General features: G+C 33.8%; 1 pseudogene; it reads left to right on the top strand.

The window, feature by feature from the left end:
• The first annotated feature begins 22189 nt into the window (after positions 1-22189).
• LOC109680533 (olfactory receptor 10AG1-like) lies at positions 22190-23131 on the top strand (annotated as a pseudogene).
• Positions 23132-25249: the final 2118 nt, after the last annotated feature.

Here is a 25249-nt window from a genome sequence, read left to right as displayed (position 1 = left end):
TCTCCTTTCTCTGCCCTTCACCATTTCTCTCTCTCTCTCTCTCTGTCTCTCTCTGTCTCTCTCTCTCTCTTTTTGACAGTACTGGTGTTTGAACTCAGGGATTCAAGCTTGTTAGAAAGGGACTCTTATCACTTGAATGACTCCATCAGCTCTTTTTGGTGTTGGTTATTTTCAAGATGGAGCCTCACAAACAATTTGAACAATTTGCCCAAGCTGGTCTTGAACTAGGATACTCCAGATCTCTACCTTATGATTAGCAGGGATCATAGACATGAGGTCACCATGTCTCTTTATTTGGCATAGAGAGGTGAGTAGCCAGACCTGGCATGTGGAATCCCAGGAGTTTGAGCCTTGGGTCCAAAACTCCAGTTTCACTAAAATGCATAATTCCTCAAGGTTTCTGAGAAAAAAAACATTACAATTAAACTTTCCAACTCTTAAGAGATTAAGGAAAGACCAAAACAGCACACCAAGGTCATAGTATATCAAAGACATTTGTGATTCACTTACCTTAAGGTGGGTCAACATCATTTCCTGAAAAAAATAGATTATTATTTAACAAAACATAGACCCAGGCCTACAATCCATATCATAGAGGTCAGGTGGGCATGGACCCAGTAATAGACAGTACATGGTAAAATTTGTAGATCTACCCTAGTCTTGTGACCTTAACAGTGACTTTAGCCTCAAGGACTGGTCCTAGAAAGACAGGGAATGTTCCAAGCCCTTTCCACCTCAATAAAAACTTGTGCTGAGGTAAAAATAATTCTAATTTTCATTCGCACTCTAGAGATGATGTGATTTCACTCTATTCAAAGTGTACTCCTGGCCTAATAAACTTTGCTATCATTTTCACTACATTTCCACATTTTGCCTGAATTCTTCTCTTGATAAATGAAAGGACTGAGGTAGACAGCTGAGCTGACTTTCCAGTAATATATAGTCGAAATGCTGACAAAGAGTTTAAAAGTCTAGATTTTAAATTGATTAATGACCTCAAAGGGATTCAAAGTCATGGATAAGTAAAATAAGGAAATCAAATCAAACATGGACAAGAAATTTAGAAACTTGTATGGCAAATTCAGCAAGGAAATTAAGGTCCTTGAAAAAAAAATGGAAATATTGAAAATGAAAAACTCAAAAATATTCTAAAAAATGCTTCAAATTCAGGCATGGTGCTTTAGGCTTTTCATCTAAGCACTTGAGGTGGAGCCAGGACAAAGATGAATTCAAGGCCAGCCTGATCCACATAGAGATTCCAGGCTATACCATTGCACAAAATAAGAGCACTTCACCTTTCTCAAACAAAGAAACATGAGCAAACTGGAAATCATGAGCAGCAGACTGGACCAGTCAGAAGAAATTTTAGGGACTGAAGACAAGGTTAAGGAATTGTTATATTGAGGCCATACTAAAGGAAAAAAAATAAACTATGGCCACAACTTTGAACAATTCCTGGACATGATAAAGAGACCAAACCTATGAATGAAACTATTAGGTAGAAGAAGGAGCTGAGCCATAAACTAAGGCATAGATAAGCTATTTGATGAAATTATAACAAAAATTTCTCAAATCTAAGGAAATATATAGCCATCCTTCTGCAGAAACCACTTATAATCCCAAATAATCATGAAAAGAAAAAAGTGATCCCCAATCACTTTATAGTAAAAATGTGTAGAACAAGGCAAACTAATTAAAATTATATAAGACCTGTCAGGAGAAACCCTAAAATTCAGGCAAGCATGAGATTGTATATTTTAAACCTTGAGACTGAATAATTGCCAACCAAGATTACTATTCTACCATGTTATCATTTAAAAATCAACGGAGAAACAAAGACCTATGATAAGCAAAAACAAAACCAATTCATGACCCCTATTGAAGAAGAAACTTAAAAGAATCCTACACGCAGACAAGGAAGAAAAACATTTATAACCACAACAGCTTTGGAAAGTTGCTATGATTCAGCTGTCTTGTTTGTCGGGATGGTTTTTTGCTGACTTTTCACTTGTGCTGGTCTAAGAACCATGATCCTCCTCATCTCCACCTCTTGAATAGCTGGAAGGTAGGTCTGTGCCAACATGTCCAGAAAAGAGTTATTTTTTTAAAAGATAAATATAGTTGACAAAAAGAGATAAAACACAAATTAATTAAATTAAAAATGAAAGGAGGATATTAAAATAGATACAACTGACATCTATAGGGTGATTGGAAACTATTTTAAAAATTATATTCCAATAAATAGGAAAATTTAGAAGAAATGGATAAATTTGCAGAAAAAATGACCTACCAAAAATAATCTAAGAATATATAAAAACCCTAAAGAGATAAAAAATGAGCACTGACACTGAAGGAGTAAGAATCTTCCAACAATAACAAAAAAAACCCAAATTGGACAAATTCAATTCTGAATTCTACTAGTCCTTTCAACAAGACTCAGCACCAATTATCTCAAAGTATTCCAACAAAATAGAAAGGGAAGAAATACTTTCAAAGTCATTATACAAAGTCAGTATTGCTCTGATACCAAATGACATAAGATAATTGTAGACAGATTTCCTTTATGAATAAAGATGAAAAGTACGCAAACATTTGCAAGCCAAATTCAACAGCACATTAAAAAGATCATTCAACATGATCAAGTTGTTTTCATATAAAGAATGCAGGAATGGTTGAATTGACACAAACCAATATATGTGATACAGCATTTCATCAAAATCAGAGACAAATAGAATTATCTCAATAGATGCAGAAAAAGCATCTGATAAAATTAAACATTCCTTCATGAACAAAAGCTCTGAAAACCTAGAACTAGAATGATTGTGCCTCTAAGTAACAAAGCCTATACATGACAAACATAACCAGCATTATACTGAAAGGTTAAAATCTGAAAACATTTCTTCTAAAATCAGGAATGAGAGAATGATGTCTACTCTCACCAGTCTTATTAAGCATTGTCTTGGCTTTAGCATCCTACTTTGCTATTGAAAATTTGGATGGAAAGGGCATCTCATTAAGTGTTAATTTTGGCTTCTGTTTTCACTTTCAGAATGTCCTGGATTGGCCAGTAAATTAATTGATGATTTCAATGATGCTGACCTTCTCAGAGAGCCACTATTTGGCAAGTTTTAATTTAAAACAATATGTATACAAGAATATTTAAGAACTATGATTTAAAAAAAAATCATCATAGAGGCTGTTCTGCATTAACTGATTCATACCACTAAGGTGAATCTTCACTGTTTATTCTGGTTTCGCAAATTAAAGAGTATATTCAAATTTAAACTCCTGTAGGCAGTCTATTTTCTGTAGGCAGAAAATTTTGTAGGCAGTCTTTTATAAGACTTTGACTCTTTGGTCTGTAAAAACATACTAGTTAAACAAGTTTGTTCTACCCTAAAGTAATACATAAAATCTGAACAAGATGCAAAGAGACTCTGGTTGCTGAAATATTTTTTAGACAAAATGAATCGAGAATCAACAAAGTTAAGACTGGAGCCAGATGTCAAAAAGGAAACCAACAAAGGAACTTCTCTGTATCTATAGTAGTGTTCATTCTGCATCTACCCAGTGGCACTTGTTTTAGTTTCTAGCAAAGTAGAGAGCATGCCAGCATATTCCACAGAAATTTCACAGCTGTACTCTGAGTCTAGTGTGTAAAAGACAATTCCCATTTTATTCACTTTTTTTTTTCTGAATATCAGGGATTATCTAGGCAGTAGAGAAATTCTAATACAGATCATATATTTTCACAAACTTCACTCCATGCAGTGAAAACGTGTCTTCCATGTCTTAGAGAAACAGTAAACCACATTGTTGATTACCAGAAGATAGAATACTGGAAAAGTGTTTTGGTGCTCTCTAAACTTGCTTCTGTTTCTTTGACAACAGTAAAGCAACATTCTCTAACTTTGTCATATTTAATCTAAAAAGACTAATAAATTTCATTGGATATAGATCATTTTGAATCAATCAGAATGTGCTCATTTATGCTTGGACTGTGTGATTCTCTTCCATAATGTCATATGGGTAGAAATGATACAGTGTGTGATGCTCCAAAAACTGCATTTTCTTTCTTATGTTTAATTCCAAGTTCTTTGAATGCCAGTTATTCAATAGGGACTGTAAAGATGATTTAAGGGATGAGGGAACAGTGGAACTGTGGAATGAACCAGTAGTTTCTAATGACCTACTTCAAAATTATTCTGTGATATTGAGACAGATTAGAAGGACCTAGCTCTCTCTGAAGGCACATAAACAGGAGTTAGGAATTGTTAAAACATTACTAAATACTGTTAGATCACATTTAATGTTAAGACTAATGATATGCCTTTTTATTGTAAGCACTCCTTTTAATGCTTATGTTCCATTTAAATAAGGTAAGTTGTTGAGTACAGTGTGATTTATTCCCCTAACCAATAGCTGATAGACCCTGCCCATTCCCAGAATGGCTGGCTTCCTTGAGTGAAGAGCTATGATGCAAACAGCTAGGGTGACTGCCTTCATGCCAGCACCAGCTCCTATGAATACTTCATGTATGCCTTGAGGAAGCTGGAGAGACATTACAGATGCTTGTTGCCAAATTACAACTCTAACTTTTGACATCATCTCATCGGTCATTACATTACTGTCTCCAAACAGTTTGTGAGAGACTTTTTGCCACCACAAGCCTTGGTGGATGCTAACTGATCCCACAGTTATTTTACCCAAGATTGGAGGTGGGATGAGCATTTACCCTGTTGGCAAAGCAAAAGACCTGTTACCCTGTTCTTCATTTGCATGAAGTTCTGCCATTATTCTTATAAACACCCTTTGTCATACTCTCTGGTTGCATAAGAAAGTTGTTCACCTCATTTTCAAGTTAGGTGAGAGGCAGTCTCCTATGTTCCATTCTTACTGTTGCAATATTAGGACAAACAAAAGAAGGTTTGTATAGAATGGTGTTCTGTTGCCGACCTTAGATCTCTATCATTTGTAGAGTGGCTGACCTGGTAAAACAAAGAAAGGACAGAGAAAGCCACCACACAGCTGTAGCTTCAGCAAGGCATCATCTGTGGCTGAAGTGGCAGTGGTTGACATCCCACTGGCAATAGCACCACCAAGTATTAGAGTATACCTGAAGAGTTCAGAGCATAGCCAGCATAGAAATGAATAGGATGAGTTAGGATGAGACAAGAAGCCTGAGAAGCACTGAAGAGAAGTAACTAGAGGTCCTGGTCACTGGAAGAGTTCCAGAGAGCATCAAAAATTTATAATCCAAAGGTCTCAGAAACCATAAACCCAAGAACTGAAACACTTGATACAGATAAGGACTGAGGATCTCCACATTCTTGGCCCAAGTTCTGAAATACTGTTCACTACAGGGTTGACAGTTCTGGTACTCAAAGCTTGTAAGAAACTGTAACAAGACAAGGTATCACCCACTGTTGCTTGCTGTCCTCTTTTGATACCACACATTGATGCTAGAAGAAGGGAATTATAGTATCAGACAAGTGCTGGGATGTTGTAGATTATAGTACAGAGAAATAAGCCCACAACCTGCATGCTTAGAGTAATAAGTTCCAGGCTTCTAAAGCCTGGAACTATAGGTTCTTACCTTGCAGTCACTGGTAGCATTAGACCATGGTTCTACCAATCCAGATCCTAGGCCTGGGACATTCAAGAGTCCAAGAATGCCAATAGTGGAAGCCCTTCTCTTTGCCTAACCACAATTTGTATCCAGGTGGAGCAAAAGGAGCACAGCCAGGTGGTTTGTAATGATATGAGTAATAGATACTTTATTTTGCTACAGCATTTATTTATCTCAGGAATTGTTTCAGTTTCTTAGACATGTTTAGGTAATGATGATATTTAAATGAAAAAGAAAAAATCCAATTCTCCTTTTTAAAGATAAAATAAAGATTACATCAGTCTTCCCCAGCCAGCAACGAACTTTCAATTGGTCATAGCCTGTATATAATGGACAAGGTGGTAGAAAATCATGTGTGCAGTTCATTTGTAGTTCTGAGAGAGAAATCACATAAAAATAAATAAGTCAGAGATAATAAAGATTAAGAGGTGTATCTGAGAGGCATGCTGCAGTAAATTTCAAAAAATAACAGGAATGCTATTTTAGAAACACAGTGTCAAATAGTCATAGAAACACAAACGGGGAGAATAAATGTGAGGTATGGTCAAATGGGTTACAGGCTCATGACATCATATTTGAGATTCCTATGTCCTGGAGACAGTAGAAGTGGGAAAGGGCTATTGAGAAGAAAGTGTTTTACTTTCCTAACTTTCTTCTTTAAAATACTTATTTTTGCAGTAATTTTTATACTTCACCGGATAGATGTGTTCCCTGAGGCCCTAAAATTTTAAATCATAATATAAAGAAAATATAGATTTGTATCAACATACATGGCATGCTTTAATTTCCATAAAAGGTAATTTGTGGTTAAACTGTTCAAATTCTAATAAACTTTCTCATCACTCCAAGTATTATTGAAGACACTAAACTTGACATCTATGTGTGACAAAACATGTGGCAAATTTTTCTAAAGTTCTGGAGGAGTTAGAAATGTATGCATTAAAAAAATACATAATAGGAAGGCAAAATCTCATTAACTTAGTGGATTTAAATGTAGAATCTTAAAAGATCCCAACTTTTTTCAAAAGCAACACTAGCTAAATGAGTGTCATTTCATAGCAAACAGGCTCCCAAGTGTGTACTAACTTTATGCCAGTGGGATGACAAGAAGAATGGGCTTACCCAAATAAGTAATTCTGAGAAATAAAGCAGAAAGATTGAAAACTGAAGTAATCTTCTAGAAATTAAATTTATACCTGAGAGAAGATGATCCCCAGGGTAAGCATGACACTGAATATTTAAAAGCACTTGACCTTTGAGGAAAAAAATAATGCACTTAGAGTGACTTTCTGAGAAAAAGAAATACAATTTTGTAGGTTAAACATTGCTTACACTCTCTTTAACTGCTTCATACGTCTCTATGAAGGTAAGATTCTGTTCTGTTCTTAAGGATAATGACAATCCTAAACTAACAAAACAGAAAATTATTAAACCCAGTATTCTTTGTCTAAAAAGGAGTGAATTGGGTATATACTACATCTGTCTCTTTCCTTTGTTGAAGTTAAATAGCATTAGTTTTAAATAATACTGTTTGAAACAATGATGTTAACAATGCAAATAAGATCAGCTTGAAAACTAATACTAATGAAAATATTGAATTAAGGAGGAATATTTTGATGAATAATTTTATTTCCATATACAGTTAGAAACATAGCTAATTAAACTAGAAGGTTACAGTGCAGTAGACACTAGCTAAGCACTCTTACTGCTTGAGCTACTCCACCAGTCAAGGTATAGTAGACACCAGGAAATGCCTAAGTTATTTGAAACGTTGGGAATAAGCATTAAGAAAATGGAAATTGAATCATCAGGCAGAGAAGATATGGAGATATTGGATAACATTAATATGAAGGAGCAAGAGAGTTTTGCATTGGTTGTGGTTTGGGTTTTCGTACCATGGCAAGAGAAAATCATATTGGCATTTAATCAAAGTTGTAACTTTTAAAGGCAACATTAGGAAGGAAAAACAGGGAAAAGGAGTGCATTGGATAATGAGGGAATTATATGACAATGAAAAATCTTACATGGAAAGGAAAGGTAACATGAAAAGTTAGTGTGAGCAATTGGTCATATTTATTAAATTGAAAGTTAATTTCATCACACGCTGAATAGGAGGTATGTGGATGATTAAACAAAATCATTACATAGAATCATTAATTAATACTGAAATTAATTTTTGCTATTTATTATAAGGAATAAGATAGTAACAATGGACAAAGCAGTAATAATATGCATATGTTTACTTACTCAGTAACAACCAATTGATTTTGGAAAATTCATTGTCACTTGGAGCATTAAAGGGAGAAAAATCCAAAGAAAAGAAATAAGAAAGAAAAAAACTGAAAGAAAAGCTGTGAATTCAAAGAAGATGGAATATGATTACCAAAATGGAGAAAAATATTGTACACAAACAAAACAAAAGAAAAACCTTGAAACATAATTCTTCATGGTGAAAGAATGGAATATTATTACTATATAATATACTTCAAATAATAGCTTTCACTTCTCAATACAGTTGATATAATTATAACCAAGTCTAATAAAATGTTTCTTATTTCATGAATCAAACTGATTTAATTGGATATCAGTTAACTTCTGAAGCTTCAAATCAAATCTCAAAGAAACACAGCAATTTAATAATGGAAATAATAGAAAAGATTAAATAAATATATATACACACCTAATTTAGACAACATAAAAGGCCAATTTAATTCCAAAATTGAGTTAATTAACCTTCTTGAATTTACCATGTCTGCAAATGGAGAGCAAATTAGAATAGAAAAACCAAATAGCACTACAATGATGGAATTCATTCTCTTGGGGTTTTCTGATAATCCACATCTCCAATGGAATCTTTTTGCAGTATTTTTACTCACGTAGTTGATTATTCTGATGTGCAGCAGCATTATAGTACTAATAATAACTACTGATACTGCTCTTCAGATTCCTATGTATTTTTTCCTTAGCAATTTTTCATTTTTGGAAATCTGTCATGTTACTGTCACTATCCCAAGAATGCTCATGGACCTATGTACACAAAAAGGAAATATTTCTTTGTATGCCTGTGCTACACAAATGTGTTTTGTCCTTTTGCTTGGAGACACAGAGTGTCTCCTCCTAACAGCAATGGCCTATGACCGCTATGTGGCCATCTGTAACCCTCTGCACTATGCTCTAGTCACGAACCAAAAGATCTGCACGCAGCTGGTGGCTGCCTCCTGGATCAGTGTAATTCCAGTTGTGATTGGGCAAACATCAGATTTTCTCTCTGCCATTTTGTGGGTCTAACAGAATTAATCACTTCATCTGTGACATCCCCCCAGTCCTCAAGCTTGCTTGTGTGACACATTTGTAAATGAGATAGCAGTCTACGTAGTTGCAATGGTATTTGTCATGATTTCATTTCTGTTGATCATTGACTCCTATGGGAAAATTATCTCCAACATTTTGAAACTGTTGTCAGCCACAGGGAGGGCTAAGGCGTTCTCTACTTGTTCATCTCACCTGATAGTTGTTGTTTTATTCTATGGAACAGCAAGCATCACTTATTTACAACCCAAACCAAATCAATATGAAGGAATAGGAAAACTCCTTTCTCTCTTCTACACCATTTTAACTCCAACATTGAATCCCATCATATACACTCTAAGGAACAAGGACATCATGGTGTCTCTAAGAAAACTACTAACCAAGTTATTAGTATGAGGAAAAGACTTGGAAATTCTGACATAATTTGTTTAGGTTTGCCATGTAGATAAAACATAAAAATACTTTTTATTACTGTGTATTTCATGAGTAATAATCAATGTTAGGTCAATAAACCACCTTATGTCATGGGACATTTGTTTTATAGATTTTACTTATGGTCTTCTGTGAAATCAGAGTACTACTTAAAATAATTGTAAGGATCTATTTTAAGATCAATCTTTCCTTTCATTGTTATCGAGTTGAGGCACTCCTTAAACAGTTCAGTGAAAGATAATTGAGTGCGTTGTCCAAGCAGGAGCTGGAGTTTTATTGTAAGATGTGTATATTTTTTTAACTTGCTCATTCTTCCATGTATTAGCTTATCAGATCCTGTGATTGGATTGAGCCAATAGCAAACAACAAAAAGAGGTTAAGATGTAAATTTAGGGAAACCATGATTTTGTTTTGTTTTGCTTTGCTTTGTCTTTGTCCATGTCCTTTTAGAAATAGAAATCCTGGGTGTCATTGCCCCATTATCATCCCTGATATAAATATTCTTGAGTCTTATCAGTCTTTCATTTTAGCTTATGGTCTTGCTTTAGTAATATCTATTTAGGATTAGAAGTTTCTAAAGTTTTCACTAGAAACTATCAATCACTTTGTTTAATGGGATAAATTCTGGTCTCTCAAAGTATATCTGCATTCAGAAACTGCAAGTGTGTAGTTATTTGAAAAAATGATTATAGCAGATCTTGAAGTGAGATCACCATGGGCGTTTTTGGGACGTCAAATCTAATTACCATTTTTCTCATTAGACGCATAAGGCAGTATGTTTAGAAAAAAGAATTAGAGAAAAATCATGTGATCATGGAGGCAATGATTGGGGAGATTGATCAATAAACTAAGGGATGTCTAGAGGCCACAAATCCTTGCAGTGACAAAGAATAATGTTACAATAAAACCTCATGAAAGGTGAGGCCTGCCCATACTGTGAATTTGACACTTGTCTACAGAACTATGACTGTGTCTCATGTTTTAAGACACCCAATTTGTGGTGATTGCTAAGGTATCCTTAGAAAAATAATATACAATGTAAATATTCCTCTCATTAGAATTATTTTATTGGAAGCATCCAAAATATATTCTGTGTCCTGCCCCACTCCCACTGATGTACTATAGCACAATTGTTTCTTGCTTTAACTTTGAGAAATAACTTGACATTTTTCTTTTTATGGAAAATATAATACTTATTATATTTTATTTTATAAACTGAATCAATGAAATCTCTTCATATAGAACTAATATTCGGACAACAATGTTTATATATATGTACTTGATCCAGAATGTATTTTAAGGGTTTTGACTTTCCTTTCTTAACACAATTCAAAATTGGAAGCTAAGTAAATTCACAGTGAGTTGGAATTTATCAAGAGTGTTGAGTACATGCATATCCTATAATACTACTTGCTCATTTCAGAAAAGGCTTTAGAACAGCTCCAGTGAGGAAACTTCCACTTTCTCAACATGTAAGAAAATATGCAGATTCCACAATATCAATCAAATGAAGAAAATATGTTTCTAAAAATTGTCAAATCCTTGTTCAAACACATGTATGAATATTTATATATGTGTCTTACTAAGTCTGAAGGAAAATAAACATAGTTGTATAAATTGTATAGTTTTATTATTTAAAAAAATTCACCACACTACACAGAGTGTACTCACAAAGGATTTTATTGAAAGACAAGAAATACAGTCAGTGAGATAAAGAAAATAATGAAAGCAAACATTAGGGAATGGACAGAAACTTAGGACCAGAATATTTTCAGCCTTCCCTTTCTTTCCACATACATGATTACACTCTTGGCTCAAATGAGATAACTTGCACAAGGAATATGGATATCTGACAGACTCAGTGAGTAAGTGGAGGTTAGCTGGTTTCTAATATCTCTTGGTCATTTAAATAAATCAGATTGTCAAGCCCATTAGGACAATTGCTAACAATCTATGAAAAACGTGGCAGGTATCACCAGAATTTTATTAGTTTTACTTTATATCAGAAAGCCCGTTGATCTTACATAAGATTTAAAAATTAGCCCTCTAAGTGTACAGGATTGTGCAGGACTTTAATCTCAGTGTCTGGAGACAAGGCAGGAGGATCTGGAGTGTAAGTGCACTGTACAAAGGAACTAAGACCCTTCCTCAAAAACATAAAAACAAAAATAAATAAATAAAAATAAAAACAAGAGTTGGCAACAGAGTTCCAGAGTTAGAATACTTATCTAGTATGGGCAAAGCCCTGGGTTAAATCTATCGTACAACAAATAAAAAGAATAATGTAGGTGTCAAGGTATTCCCAGACATAAAGATAGATTAAACTTTCAAGGGAAATGTAAGTCAACTTTATACACACAATGGTAATGAATAAATTCAATGTTTTTCAGAGTATTCAATGATTTTCTTATGCTGCAAAACATGTGATCATAAACTAAGCAACTTTAAAGAACAGAATATTTTCTTCCCATTTCCTGTAGATCATAGGTCTGACCCAGATAACTGTTACTAAGCTTAGGGTCTTTAACTTGCAGTCAAAGTTGTCAGTCAGGTCAAGATCTTGTCTGGAAATTGTGGGGAAGAATGTTTGATTCTAGCTTATGTAGCTTGATGGAAGAAGGCAGTTCCTGGAAGTTGCATTCCTGAGGTCTGATATCCTGCTTGGATATCCACTGGGGGAAAGTCTTGGACTCCAGTCAACCATATTCCACATCTGTGGTCTCAATTTTTTTCAACTTTGAATCTCTGAGTTTTTCTCTTATTTATTTAATTTTTTTCTGTGTTCACTACATCTAGATTTAAAGGGTTTGTATGACCCAGTCAGGTCCACAGGAATGGCCTCTTTTATTAAAGTAAAATTTTATTAGATCTCGGTTATATGAATGAAGCGATTCTGCAGTTAGACCAAGATTTATTTGGTTTAACAGCTAGGAGACTGTCAAGTATTAGAGGAATCATATTTCTGGGCCACCTTAGAATCCTATTTATTCAGTTATACTGTAAACAAATGTAAAAGTTAGAAGAAAAATGGTACATACATTAAAATGCTAAAGTAAAATTTCTAAAATTTAGAAATTAAAAATTGATGGTGGAGCTCTTAAGGAACTGAGCTACATTACTCATCACTTATTGCACAGGGAGAATACAAAGATAATAGAGTCACAACTTGGAAATTACAGATAATATGACTTCAGAAACTGAGTTTATTTGTTTAAAATATGTCTCATATTATATATATAACTATACAAAGAGCATAAATATATATAATGCTGAAACTATAAAAAAGAAATGAAAAGTATTCCAAGAAAATATTAATTCCATATATATACATGCATATATGCATACATATGTAAGTACATTCATAATTCTAGTAGAAAATCACAATTTGAATCACTCCAATCAATGATCTACATTATTATATTTTTATATGCAATCATTAAGTTGAATGCAAGACAATATTACTCAATGTTCACTATGTAATTGATGTGTTCTCCAAAGCATAATATAATTCATTACAATTATATAGATACATATACATATAAAGGAGCAACAATTAGAATGTTGCTATGTGAATGAGAACAAAAATTTCAGCCATATCTACCAAATAATTTCCACACATCAAAGAAGTCAATTGTGGGTGGCTGTAGTCATTGTATGATTTTTTCCTTCAGACGTATTTCAAATTTAAAATACTGAGACACTGGAGATAAACCATGAAATAGTATCTATTATCTATTTACCCATGACAACAACAGTTAATTACATCTCTATCCAAGAAGGTGTTAGTTGACAAAAGATTCATATTCTAATAAAGTATGTACATAGCATGGCAAGAGAAAGCTGATATTTCTATGGCCCAAAACCCAGGCAGACTATCAAGACTCATTAAGAAATTCCTGGATATGAAAAGGATTGAAAAACCACAACTTTGAGCCAGGATATTCTCCAGTGAATTATAGTGGACAGTTAAGAAATGTTGCTTAAAATCTGTCATGTTTGTCTTTTTCTCTTTTCTCTTTTTTTCTGCAAAATTGGAAAACAGGAAGGCAGAAAAAGTCCTGCAGGAGTGACGGGATTGGCACCTGTGGGAAGGGGAGATGGGGAAAAGTGGTGGAGAGGGTGAATTTGTTGTAAAAAATGTGTCCACATGTATGTAAATAACAGCATGATACCTGTTGAAACTACTCCAGGTAACAGGGGAGAGGGGATAAAAGAGAGTGGTGGAGGGGGGGGTGAATTCAAGTATGGTATATTTGATACATTGTAAGAACCTTTGTAAATGCCACAATGTACCCTGACCCAGCAGAACAATGAAGGAAAAAAAAAGTGTTGCTTTTACTAGAATACTCACACCCCTGCCAAGATCAAGTGGTGGTGGTGGGGTGGGTGGCCAGGGAAGCTAAATTCCATAGGGAAGTTCACAGGCAGGAGAATTTTGCCCAGATTTGTTAGGGAAAAATTTGTACAAGTGATGAATGGAAGCAAAAATCTAATGTTAAGGTGAATTTTTTTTTTTTTTGTAGTACTAGGTTTTGATCTTAGGGTGTCCTGCTAGCTTTGTAGGCCCTGAACTGCCTGACCTGCAATGCCAGCCCATTTTTACTTTAGTTAATTTTCAGAAATAGTTTCACTTTTTGCCCAGGTCTTGCCTCAGACCACAATCGTCCTGCCAAAGGCCTTCTGTGTAACTAAGATTACAGATGCGACCAATCACGCCCAGCTTATGTTTTGAGGTGGGATCTTGCTGACTTGCTGGTTAGGCAGGGCTTAAACTGTGATCTTCCTTCCTCTGTCTCCCAAGTAGCTGTGGTTACAGGTGTGAACAATGATGCCTGGCACTGAAAATAATTATTACAAAGAGAAGTCCTACTAACCAAATAAAGATAGCAGTAAATTGTGAATTGTTTTATGCTATAGAAGCTCTTGTTTATATTTTTTATGTTAGATCACTGTAAAATTCTCAGAATAAAGATTAAACTAACACTGAGTATTTGATAATTAAAAATTTTCATTGAAATCAAATAAAATTTAGATTTGTTACTTTCTTCATTATAGAAGGAAATGAAAATAAAATTTTATCACTTTGAAGCTCAGCTCATGTAATTCCATATTAGTTCAGCTGTTTTGGTGATAATAGTCTATGAGGTATACAATTGAAACACATTTCGAGTAAATATAGTCTAAGGAAAATATTGCCATTTTTATTTCTTTCTGTTACATGCTATAAAAAAATATGCATGTTATATTAAGGGGGAGCAAATTTTGGATTATTTCTCAAATCAATAATTTCCTGAAAGTTATTTTATTACCAAAGATAGACTTAAAAGTCATTTGCATATGTTAAAATTTTCACTCTCAAATAATTTTGAAATGTTTCAAAATGGGTATTTTTATTTTAAAAAGTGTTCTAAAACTTTTAAGCAGTACTTGATTTTTTTGAAATGTTTGAGAAATTATTTATTTTGAGAGAGAAAATCAAGGTTAAAAATAATGGATGATATATGCTGATTCTATTATAGCTGCCATTAAATTGGGTGGAATACTTCCAACTGGCATGATAACCATCATGCAAGATAACTCCACACGAATTGGATCCCTTTATCATTGTCTTTTTCTGCAACATTTAACACTAAAAGCCATTTCATTTCCTCATATTTCCACATAGTATTTATTTCAGATTTACATGATGTTACATATTTTGTAAGCACTTGTGGAGATTTTCTTCCTTTGGCATTTATTTTAAATTACACCCAAAGATATTATTTGCAAAATTTTATGTGCTCAAATCCTATTATTTTCTGTACAACAGAAGATAAAACACAGCCTCAGATTCATGGGCACCTCTTGGTCAGATAAAGATCTTTTGGTGTTAGAAACTATAAATTGAGAACGACACAGTTAAAAATAATCTATAATGAATTCATCAAGTTACTCAATGTGATGGTTAAATAATTTGATATTCATAAAACACTTTTAAATACTTTAAATGTGATATAACATTGACATTTGTAGGTAAAAATGAGACAGATAACCTACAGGCATTTAAACCCCATCTTGTCTCATGAATCCTACAACATTCTGTCTCATTACTCAAAAATAAGACATATTTTATCACATGCTCTCTATCCAAAATGAACTGTTTCTTCTTTTGGTCTTGAACACTATCTTAAATTAATAATAACATATAGAGCTTTGTAGGGAATGGAATTTGAAGAGCTGATGAGAACTTAACATAAGCACAGCTGTGTTCAATGACAGGCTGAATTTGGCACAGCCCCAGCTGCAGAAGAGAGAGAAGGCAAAATGCAGCATAGCTGCTTTTCTTAAGTTGTTTATGTTCAGAGCAGTAGGAACACAAGTTTCTCCTGCTACAATGTCACCCCCTTTCCAGAGAACTGTTGCTCCACCTCCTTGTTTACCACTGGATATATAAGACTCCTGAAAGAGGACATGAGATTTTTTGATGGGGAATTTTGATTGACTGCCACTGCCACTGCTGCTGGCTTCTCTGTATCTCCACCAGAGCAGTTTTCTGTACTGGGAACTTTATACACAGGCTTTAGAAAAGCTAAACTAAAGAAAAGCTAAAGAGAGCATAGGACAGTGCATGTCTAAGGACTGAGACTTTAAGAGAGATTAAGGTAAACATGGGACAGTGCAAGTCTAAGGAAAAAGACTTTAAAGAATAGAAAAGAAGCAAAGTTTTAAAGAACAGAGAAGAAAAGAAGCAATGAGGCTGTTTTGTGTCTCCATATGAGCACCCACCACACCTGGCCCTAACTTTCTGCGTATCTGTCTTCTATCGTTTGTCCTTTCTGCATCTTCAGTCACCCCCAGTTAGGTCAGGAGAACAAGAGCTTGTGGGAAAGCACTGGAAGGAGCCTGTTTTTTATTTCCTTAGGTTTCATATCACATATATTATCATCATGAAAATAGCCAACGGCAGGCAGGTAGTGAGACACTCAAGGTTAAAAATAATGGGATTAGTTCTTAAAATCATATTATAGGATTTATTTCATATCATTACTATTTATTAACTAATAAAGAGTTCAAACACTTGTGAAACTTGTGCTGATATGAAAGATTTTTAATCATGATGCTTGATAACAATTACTACTTCCTTTTCACAGGTAAACAAAACAAGGATATGGTTGTGAGGAGAAGTTCATTAACAAATAAGAGGTATGAAAGTATGATACGGAAAGTAAGGCACATATTCTACTAGATCAGCCATAAAATAAGAGATGAAGCACTGCTGAAAAGCACATTTAAAAATTGGGTGATGGGCATATCATTGGGAATTACAAAATCTGGGCATTTCTCTTTGAAGATTCTCTTCTTAATGTGTGAATCAAAAAGACAATTTTCTTTGTTCACAAGCAAAAATGAAAACTCGTAAGTCCAAAGCCATTAAATCAAATACAAATGTACTATGATTTTTAAAATATTTTACAATTTGTAATGAGATATACTGTCTTCAATATTTTAGACTTACCACAGATTCATTCTTCAATGCTTGTTTTTGCATTTTTCCATAATTTCAGATAGTACAATGTTAATGGAGATAAGAATTTTTATGTGCTACTTACTCAACCAGCACTAATTAATAGAAAAAAGGCCAAAAAGAAAATGACTAATTTTACTATTTCAACAGAAAAAAAGACAAACTAGCAAATCTCACTTCAATAAAGATTTATTTCTTCAAATCATGTTCTCCTTATATGTGGATTATAAATCTAAAACAAATGCAGTAATATTATTGGATATGTGTCAGAGCCAGCAATGGGAACTTGCCTGTTTGAGTCAGCATCTGGGCTTATGAGAAAGCTCTAAGGAACTGAGGCAAAGGCCTCAGAACCAAACTGTGCCTGTGTGAGTTGGTATCTGTCCTTATGAGAAAGCCAGATGTCCAGAAAAACAGTATTCAAGGTTCCCAGATAGCTTTGTATCCTTCAGATGTAAATAAGAAAGTTATGCTCTCTGTGTGCTTCTCCCACTTCTCTGTTCCCATTTTAAAGGAGACATAACAAAGAGTTTATTTCAAGTGTGCTTCCCTGTACTAATGTAACCTTGACATGTAATACTTCCCTTTGTGGTGGTGCATGTATGGAATTTCAGACCTTAAGAAGTTGAGGCAGAAGGGTTCTTAGTATGAGCCAGACTGGGCAACATAGTGAGGCAGTGTCTCAGAAAAGAAGGAATAAAATGGAAAAGGGAAAAAAGGAGAGATGAAGGGAAGGGAGGTTCCAGGAGAAGGGGTTGTGTGTGTGTGGGACAGAAAGAGAGAGAGAATAAATTATTATTAAATTCCTAAGGAGAGTCACTCAGTAGCAGTGGAAGTGAAAATAATAGATAAAGATATACAAATTAAGTCTGCGTTTGAGGGAGAAAAACTGCATGTGGCTCACATTGTTTATTCTTTTTGCAGTAAAAACAAAGATGCAATATTTTGTTACTGTATAAATTTAATAAAGAATAAACAATGTTGTGGCTAGTGAATGAGAACAGATTTCTATCCTCATATATAATGCACAAGGAGGATTATATAAATTTTTTGAAATACACCAGTGTTCATATTTTTACTGAATAGGGTTCATTTTACTCTTTTACTATTTACAGTTTACAGTTTTTCTTGAAAATTAAAGTACTATTAAAAATCACAAATCATTTTTTGGGATATAATATGTTTTATTCATTTTATCACTAGTTTTTTACTGTAATTTTGATACCTTTTTTTTACCATGCAAAATTACTTAATTTTACTGTGTGCTTAACACATGTCATATATTATAAATTTTGATAACATATTAGCTTTCCTAGTTACAAAATTATAAAAAATTCTTGAATGATTTCATTATTTCACTTTCTAAGATATTTAAAGTGTAAACATTTAATGTTTCCTCTTGTGCCATTTGGTTTTTCCTCAACACTACTCAGGCATCTACATTTGCTTGTATATACATTTTGCTTAGTATGCATATTTTATAATACTCACTTTGTATTTGAGTCTTTTCCCTGGCTTTTCTAGTCTACCATGTCTGAAGATCTGTATTCCCATATCATTACTACAGTGTATTTGTTTTGAGGCTTTTTAGCACTTTCCAGCTCAGTTCTTTTTGGATGTGCACCTGTGACAACTCATTTCTAGCTGACATGTTACTACCATTCTGCACTAAGCCACATTCAGTTCCTGTATGAGATACCGAAACTTACTCTTCAGTGTTCCATGTAATCTGGCTCATGGCTTCTGAAATGGCACTTAACGTTCCTAATTGCCATATTATCACAGTATTATGGGAGTTCACCTCACAGACATTTTTTTCTATTGCTAACAAGAACCTTTAGAAATCACTGTTTAATGAACATCATGGAGCAGTATGTCATCAGTGACCTGAGAAATCTGGACTCCAGTGAGGTCTCTAATTGTTTATGAATATTTACCAGGAAATCCATTATTGAGGAGAAAGACATGTTTCAGAGTTCAGTGTAATATGGACAAGGTAATAATTGTCACTGTATTACTTTTGAATGGTCTCAACAGAATTGCTCAGCAGCCTATTCATGTCTAAGAAATAAATCATGCTATGCACTCAATTCCACAGACAGCCTGAGGCAAAGCATTCTGGCTGGAGCAAGATTCATCTGGGCAACTTTAGGCAAATCAGAAAGTGCCAAAGTGGTGCTTTTAATTAAAAATGGAAATGTGTAAGTGGAAGAGTTCTGTGCTGCAAACAGAAATGGTTTTTATTTAAAGGGAACTTTATGTTTTTAAAGAACAGAATGGCTTAAAAGTAGATCAGATATTTTTGATAATTCAAATGTTTTCACTTAAATTAAAATTTCAGTATATTTAAACCCACTTGAATAGGAAACTTCAACATCAACCTACATAAGACAGGTAAATATGAACTATTTTCATACTAATTCCACCTTTAGTTCAAACATTTAAGATACATTAAAATACATTATTTTATTAAAACAGTTCACATATATATCTTATTCTATTTAATATAATTTAAATAAAATCATCACAGTAATAAAAAACATTGAGTCATTTTGAAATATAGAAAACTATACTAACTGATTTGCTGTTTATGCACGGATAATACTATAATAAACCATCATGTAGATCCAACAGTTTGAAGTAATTGTCATATTTATGTATTCAGTGTTGGTTCTATTTTGATAGGAGATTTAAAATAAAACAACTCAGGAAATAAATTTAAATCCATTGGAGAAAGAACATAAGGAATGTTTATTTTAAAGGGGTCTTACTGAACTTACCATATTCTGACCCTGAAAAAAGAAAGAATGAAAGAATGTCATTTCATAAAAACAAATCAAAAAATAAAAACAAAATACTAAGCAGCTTGCTACATTCCTGGGCATGAAAACTTATGAACATAGTTATTATATCTCTATGGCATATGCAAATCATTATTACAGTCATCACCAGTAGGTAAACACTTTGATCAGATATTTTACAAATATTTCACTTAATTCCCAGAAATAAATATTGAAATGTTAAATACTTGTTTATTATCTCACCGATAACAAGTAATAGAATTAAAATTCTAACTCAAATCCAAAAGGCAGTTTACATAGACTTGTAAACTCAAAACCTGTGTACAGATTGTAACATCACCTCTGATTAGTGAATATCAATACATTTTGTTTAAAAAATGTAAGGCGAAGTGTTGGTTTGTAAGGAACAACAAAGATTGTGATTCTGCATGTAGCACACAGAGTTTATCGCAACAGCAAATATCTCTTTTTGCTTGCTTTGTGCATGCAAACTCAATCATTTAACCCCCTGGCTGTCTTGCCTTTCCACTGTTACTCTCATATTATTTCTATGTAGATCCACACTCCCAGGCTACTGTTACTGAATAAATTCCTCTTATACTTCCCACCTAATATCTGCCAAAGATACTTTTTTGACAAAGTTTTCTCATTATTTTTAAACTGCTAATCATTATGAACTATAAAGACTATTTTGTTCAAATAGAAGGAAACGAAGAGTTGATATAAGCAGATAAAATTTCTGTATATTTCAAGAAGATAGAAGAAATCATTTTGAGAATTTTCCTCAAGAAGAGATACTGGGAAATACCTAAAATCTAAAGGTAAAAACCATATTTCTATTTTGCTGATTTAAAATAATGATCTTTTCCCAATTCCTTACTTATGTGTGCACATATGTGAAGAATAAGAAATCAGGCTTATTTGTCATTGATATTTAAATGAAGCACTCATACTAGTCCTAACATGGAAGGAGGAGCAGAACTCAGGTTGTTGAGTCTCAATATTGTTGAGCAATGTGGGTGTGACACCTGCTCTCCACTTGGCAACTTAGCGAGTACTTTCTTGGAAAATAAAGATTGATGATCTCATTTAAATTCGTTTCTAGGTGGTGTGGATTTGGGGAGCTTCTCCAAGCCTGCAAAATAGTTAGGAGACAAGGGCAATTATCTGCACACTTAAAACCGAACCACGACACAGTGCTCAGGGTATATCAATGTTGCTTTCTTTGGGAAGAAATATCACCTCTTCTAGACCCAAGGAAAAAATAAATTTGCAATGACAGTCAAAAATGAACACAGTTCAGAAAAAAAAAACAGCAATCTAGATTTAGTCCATCAGAATGGTATTTTGTTGTTACTGTATGGTGCCCTTGATTTCTAGAGTGTCTTGTGTAGTTTCAGAACTTCAAAATTGTTACAGTTGGTAGAAATTCAAAATCAAAGTTGCTAGCAAAGTTTTGCTCTTTTGCCAGTTAATATTTGTAGAGTACCATTAAAATAATTGCACGGCAAACATCAAAAGTAGAGGAAACTGTTAGATAAAAGACATTGAATGTGGGAAAGAAAAGAGCCATGTTTCACTACTGGGCCTGACCAATGTCACCCAGCTAAGACCTCTTGGGATTCACACCATGACTGCTGGCCACCTGGTATGGCTTCTTGGATTCCTACCTTCTGGCATTTAATAATTGTTTCTCTTCAATATAATTTGTTTCAGATTTTTGTCTCAGAAATAATTGCATTTCAAAAAATACACAACAGTCAAGGGAAGAATATGCAATAACTGAACAGATATAACAGTGTCAATATTTTGATGTATAACACTCCAGGTTTTTGTATGCCTGTGTATATTTTTAGTTTTATCAAAAAAGTAGTCGTTTTCTACCTACAACCTATAACTAGGTTATGAAAAATGTTGTTTCATAACATTTTCCTGGTGCCATGAAATAATTACCCTATAACCTTATAATAAAAAGGAAATATTTGAAGAAATAATTATGTTGAACATCATAAAACTCCTATGTGGCTATTCATATACCAAAACATAATATGGCATCTCATTGACATAAACAATTTTTGTGTTTTTTGTATCAGTTTAAATATTAAAAAATATATGTTAGAAGAAAATGCATGAAGTGGTGTTGCTGAAACATGACAAAGTTCACAGAAAAGTACAATAGAATTTTTGAGAAATGTTCTAAATTAAAAGAGATACCACAACAAATCTGTTGATTTGTCTTCCAGAGTTGCCCATTATTCCAGTGTTTGTGTTAAGTGGGGCATAGTTTTCTTTAACAGAAGGCTTCTGGATTGAGTCTAAAGAAACTTCAGGAAATTTTTACAGTGATAATCTATAGGTTCCAAGATAGTAAAGTGTGGGATATATAAGTAGTGACATTCTCACTTGGGAAACAAATGGAGTGATCATGAAAATCAATCTGAATGACCATATACACTTAGAGAACAGGCTTCCAAAAAGTAAAGTGAAAAACATATAATTGTACCCTTTCCACAGATGAATCACCACCTAAAACAACCAAAAGAGGATAGAACAGAAGTGATGGAATTTGTTCTTTTGGGATTTTCTGACGTTTCTCACCTCCAGTGGTTTTTATTTGGATTGTTTCTTGCCATCTATATCATTATCCTGTTGGGAAATGGTACCATATTACTAATAACAAAAGTAGAACCCACTCTCCACACTCCCATATATTATTTCCTTGGCAATTTTTCCTTTTTGGAAATCTGTTATGTGTCAGTTACTCTTCCCAGAATGCTTGTGAATCTTGGCACTCAAAGAAGATGCATCTCTTTACTTGCCTGTGCTACACACATGTGCTTTGTTCTTGTACTGGGAGCCCCAGAGTGTTTTCTTTTGGCTGTGATGTCCTATGACCACTATGTGGCCATTTGTAACTCTCTGCACTATGCTCTGCTCATGAACCACAAGGTTTGTACCCAGCTGGTGTTTGGCTCCTAGATCAGTGGAATTCCAGTCCAGATAGGACAGACCTTCCAGATTTTCTCTCTGTCATTTTGTGCTTCCAACCAAATCAACCATTTCTTCTGTGATATTCCCCCAATACTTAATCTAGCCTGTGGCGAAATCTTTGTGAATGAGATGATGGTCTATATGGGGGCTATGTTGTTTGCCTTTGTTCCATTTCTATTAATACTTGTCTCCTATACCAAAATAATTTCTACAGTTCTCAAATTGCCATCAGCCACAAGTCAGACAAAAGCCTTCTTCACCTGTTCATCTCATCTTGCAGTTGTGTTGTTATTCTTTGGATCAAGCATTATCACATACTTAAGACCCAGGAGTGGTCATTCAGTAATAACAGACAAAGTGCTTTCTCTGTTCTATACTATTGTAACCCCCATGTTCAACCCCATGATATATAGTCTAAGGAACAAGGATGTTATAATGGCACTAAGAAAATTATTTTGTAAGTAATTCTCTTGAACATAACATGGGTTATGTTTTCAAGACTTATTTTCACATATATCTAAAGTTTAAGAGGCATGTCTTTTTAGCTCTGTGTCTTATCCATTCTATAACTGTGATGTTTTCCAGATTAAATTACTTATGAGTTGAGTGACATTTCTGTTTTAAGTTATATGAATGATGAATGTGTCACTAAAAGATATATCATTCTAATAGTAATTCTCTAATGTTTTTATAAAATATCTACTCTCAAAATAACTTCTGAACAAGGCTGTTATTATTGATACAATATTAATAATAACTCATATCACTTACTGGAAATCATATAATTCACTTCTACGTATTTGTAACAACTGTATTTAAGAGCAGGTAGGTAATGAAAAATAAGTGAAATTTATACATACGCAGAACATATTTTGTCTTTAATAATGACTGTCCATAGAAACCACTTCTTAGAGAATGAACCTGGTTTGGCAGTATGCAGCTTTATAAATGATGTCAGGCTGTGCATAGCAGTGAATGTTAAACATGATTCAGGTTTTTATCAAATTGAGTATTCCTAAATGATAAATCATATAATTTGACAGAATAAATATAATTTACAAAGGCACATAATAAGAATTTGGGAGAAATAATTCTGAAAATATGGACAAGAATTTTTTACTGAATTCTGACAAGTTATTTCTCTGGGGAGAAAAAAGATATAATAAAATTAGAAAAAGAGGATTTTTTAAAATAAAAGCCTGTGTTTGCTCTAAAAACAGATATTTCACCTATACCTTTTGAGTGATATAGACAAATATACATTTAAATGGAGATGTGGTACACATACATGATGGTATAGGTCCTATATAATCAACCTGGGGTTTACCCTGAGGCTGACCATCCTAGGGAAAGGTAAAAATTCGGCATTAAGCTTTACTCCTGACATACTGAATCAGTGGCTTTAATTGAAATGTAGTCAGAAGTTCCTTGATAGGCCAATGTATAAACTCTTGGCAAATCACCATAGTAACTTGCTTTATGGTCTTATTTGAACTATGATAGTGGTAACCAGGGAAACAAGCAAGTTAGTGTCCACAGAATAGGTCACAATAACCAACTGAATATTAGAAACCACAGCTTCTGAGCTCATTCTTTGGTAAACATTCAGATGGGACATAAAAATATCATCAGTTTATTTGACCATTTATATAAGTCTACTATTCCAGAGTCATCTTTGTGGTCAATTTTCAACTGCATTCCTTCCAAATCTCTATTCAATAAAATCATTAGCTTCAGCCAATAGATGAGTACACAATCACTTATCTGGCCATATTTCCTTGTAAGCTAAATGAACCACAAGGTGTACTACACAGACTTCTTCCCCCTAGATGAAAATGACTTCAATAATCCCTTCACTTCCTTCAAGGATATCACAGAAAGTATCTCCATTGTTGAAAAGATCTACTTTAGGATGGTTCCTGCATATCACACAGAGCTACATACACTACTAACAGGTTTTTACTTCTTCAGTCAATTAATCACAATAAACTCCCCATGAGACCATAGGCATGGAATTGTAGAGAAAAAAAATATATAATATGATGGAAAACTGACTATTTGGGGTTTTTCCTCCTGTAACTTAACTTACTTGTGCTTTTCAGGTCTACTCAAGTTGTACAATTTATATACCACTTTCCGTTCAATACCTGGAGTTTTGTACCTCATAAAGTTCCTTTCTTTTTATCTAATTTTTTTTTCATTTATTCATATTTGTATACATTGTTTTGGCCATGTCTTATGGTGGATTCACTCGGTTTAATATGTCTACATTCATTTCTGTATAAACAGAATGTCAACCATATGCAACTTCTTAGTTTGATGAAGAAAATTAGAAGACATTAACCAGTTGAGGTTATAATATATATTTATGTGGAAATTTCACGAGGAAACTCCCTGGATAGCTACCTTTATCTCAAACAAGCAAAAATGTCATTTTTTCCCCTTTCTTTCTTTTTTTTTCCTGTAAAATAGAAGAGTAGGAGGGTGCCCAGTGGAAGGAATTGGTACCAGTGGAAAGTGGGAGGTGGAAGGAAAAGGGGGTACAAGGGTGAATATTGTGCAAAAAAATCCGTACACATGTAT

The sequence above is a fragment of the Castor canadensis genome, chromosome 1 (genome assembly GCF_047511655.1).
Source record: "Castor canadensis chromosome 1, mCasCan1.hap1v2, whole genome shotgun sequence".
Taxonomy (NCBI): Eukaryota; Metazoa; Chordata; class Mammalia; order Rodentia; family Castoridae; genus Castor; species Castor canadensis.
Note: the sequence above shows the minus strand (reverse complement) of the source record. Positions and strands in the feature narration are given on the sequence as shown.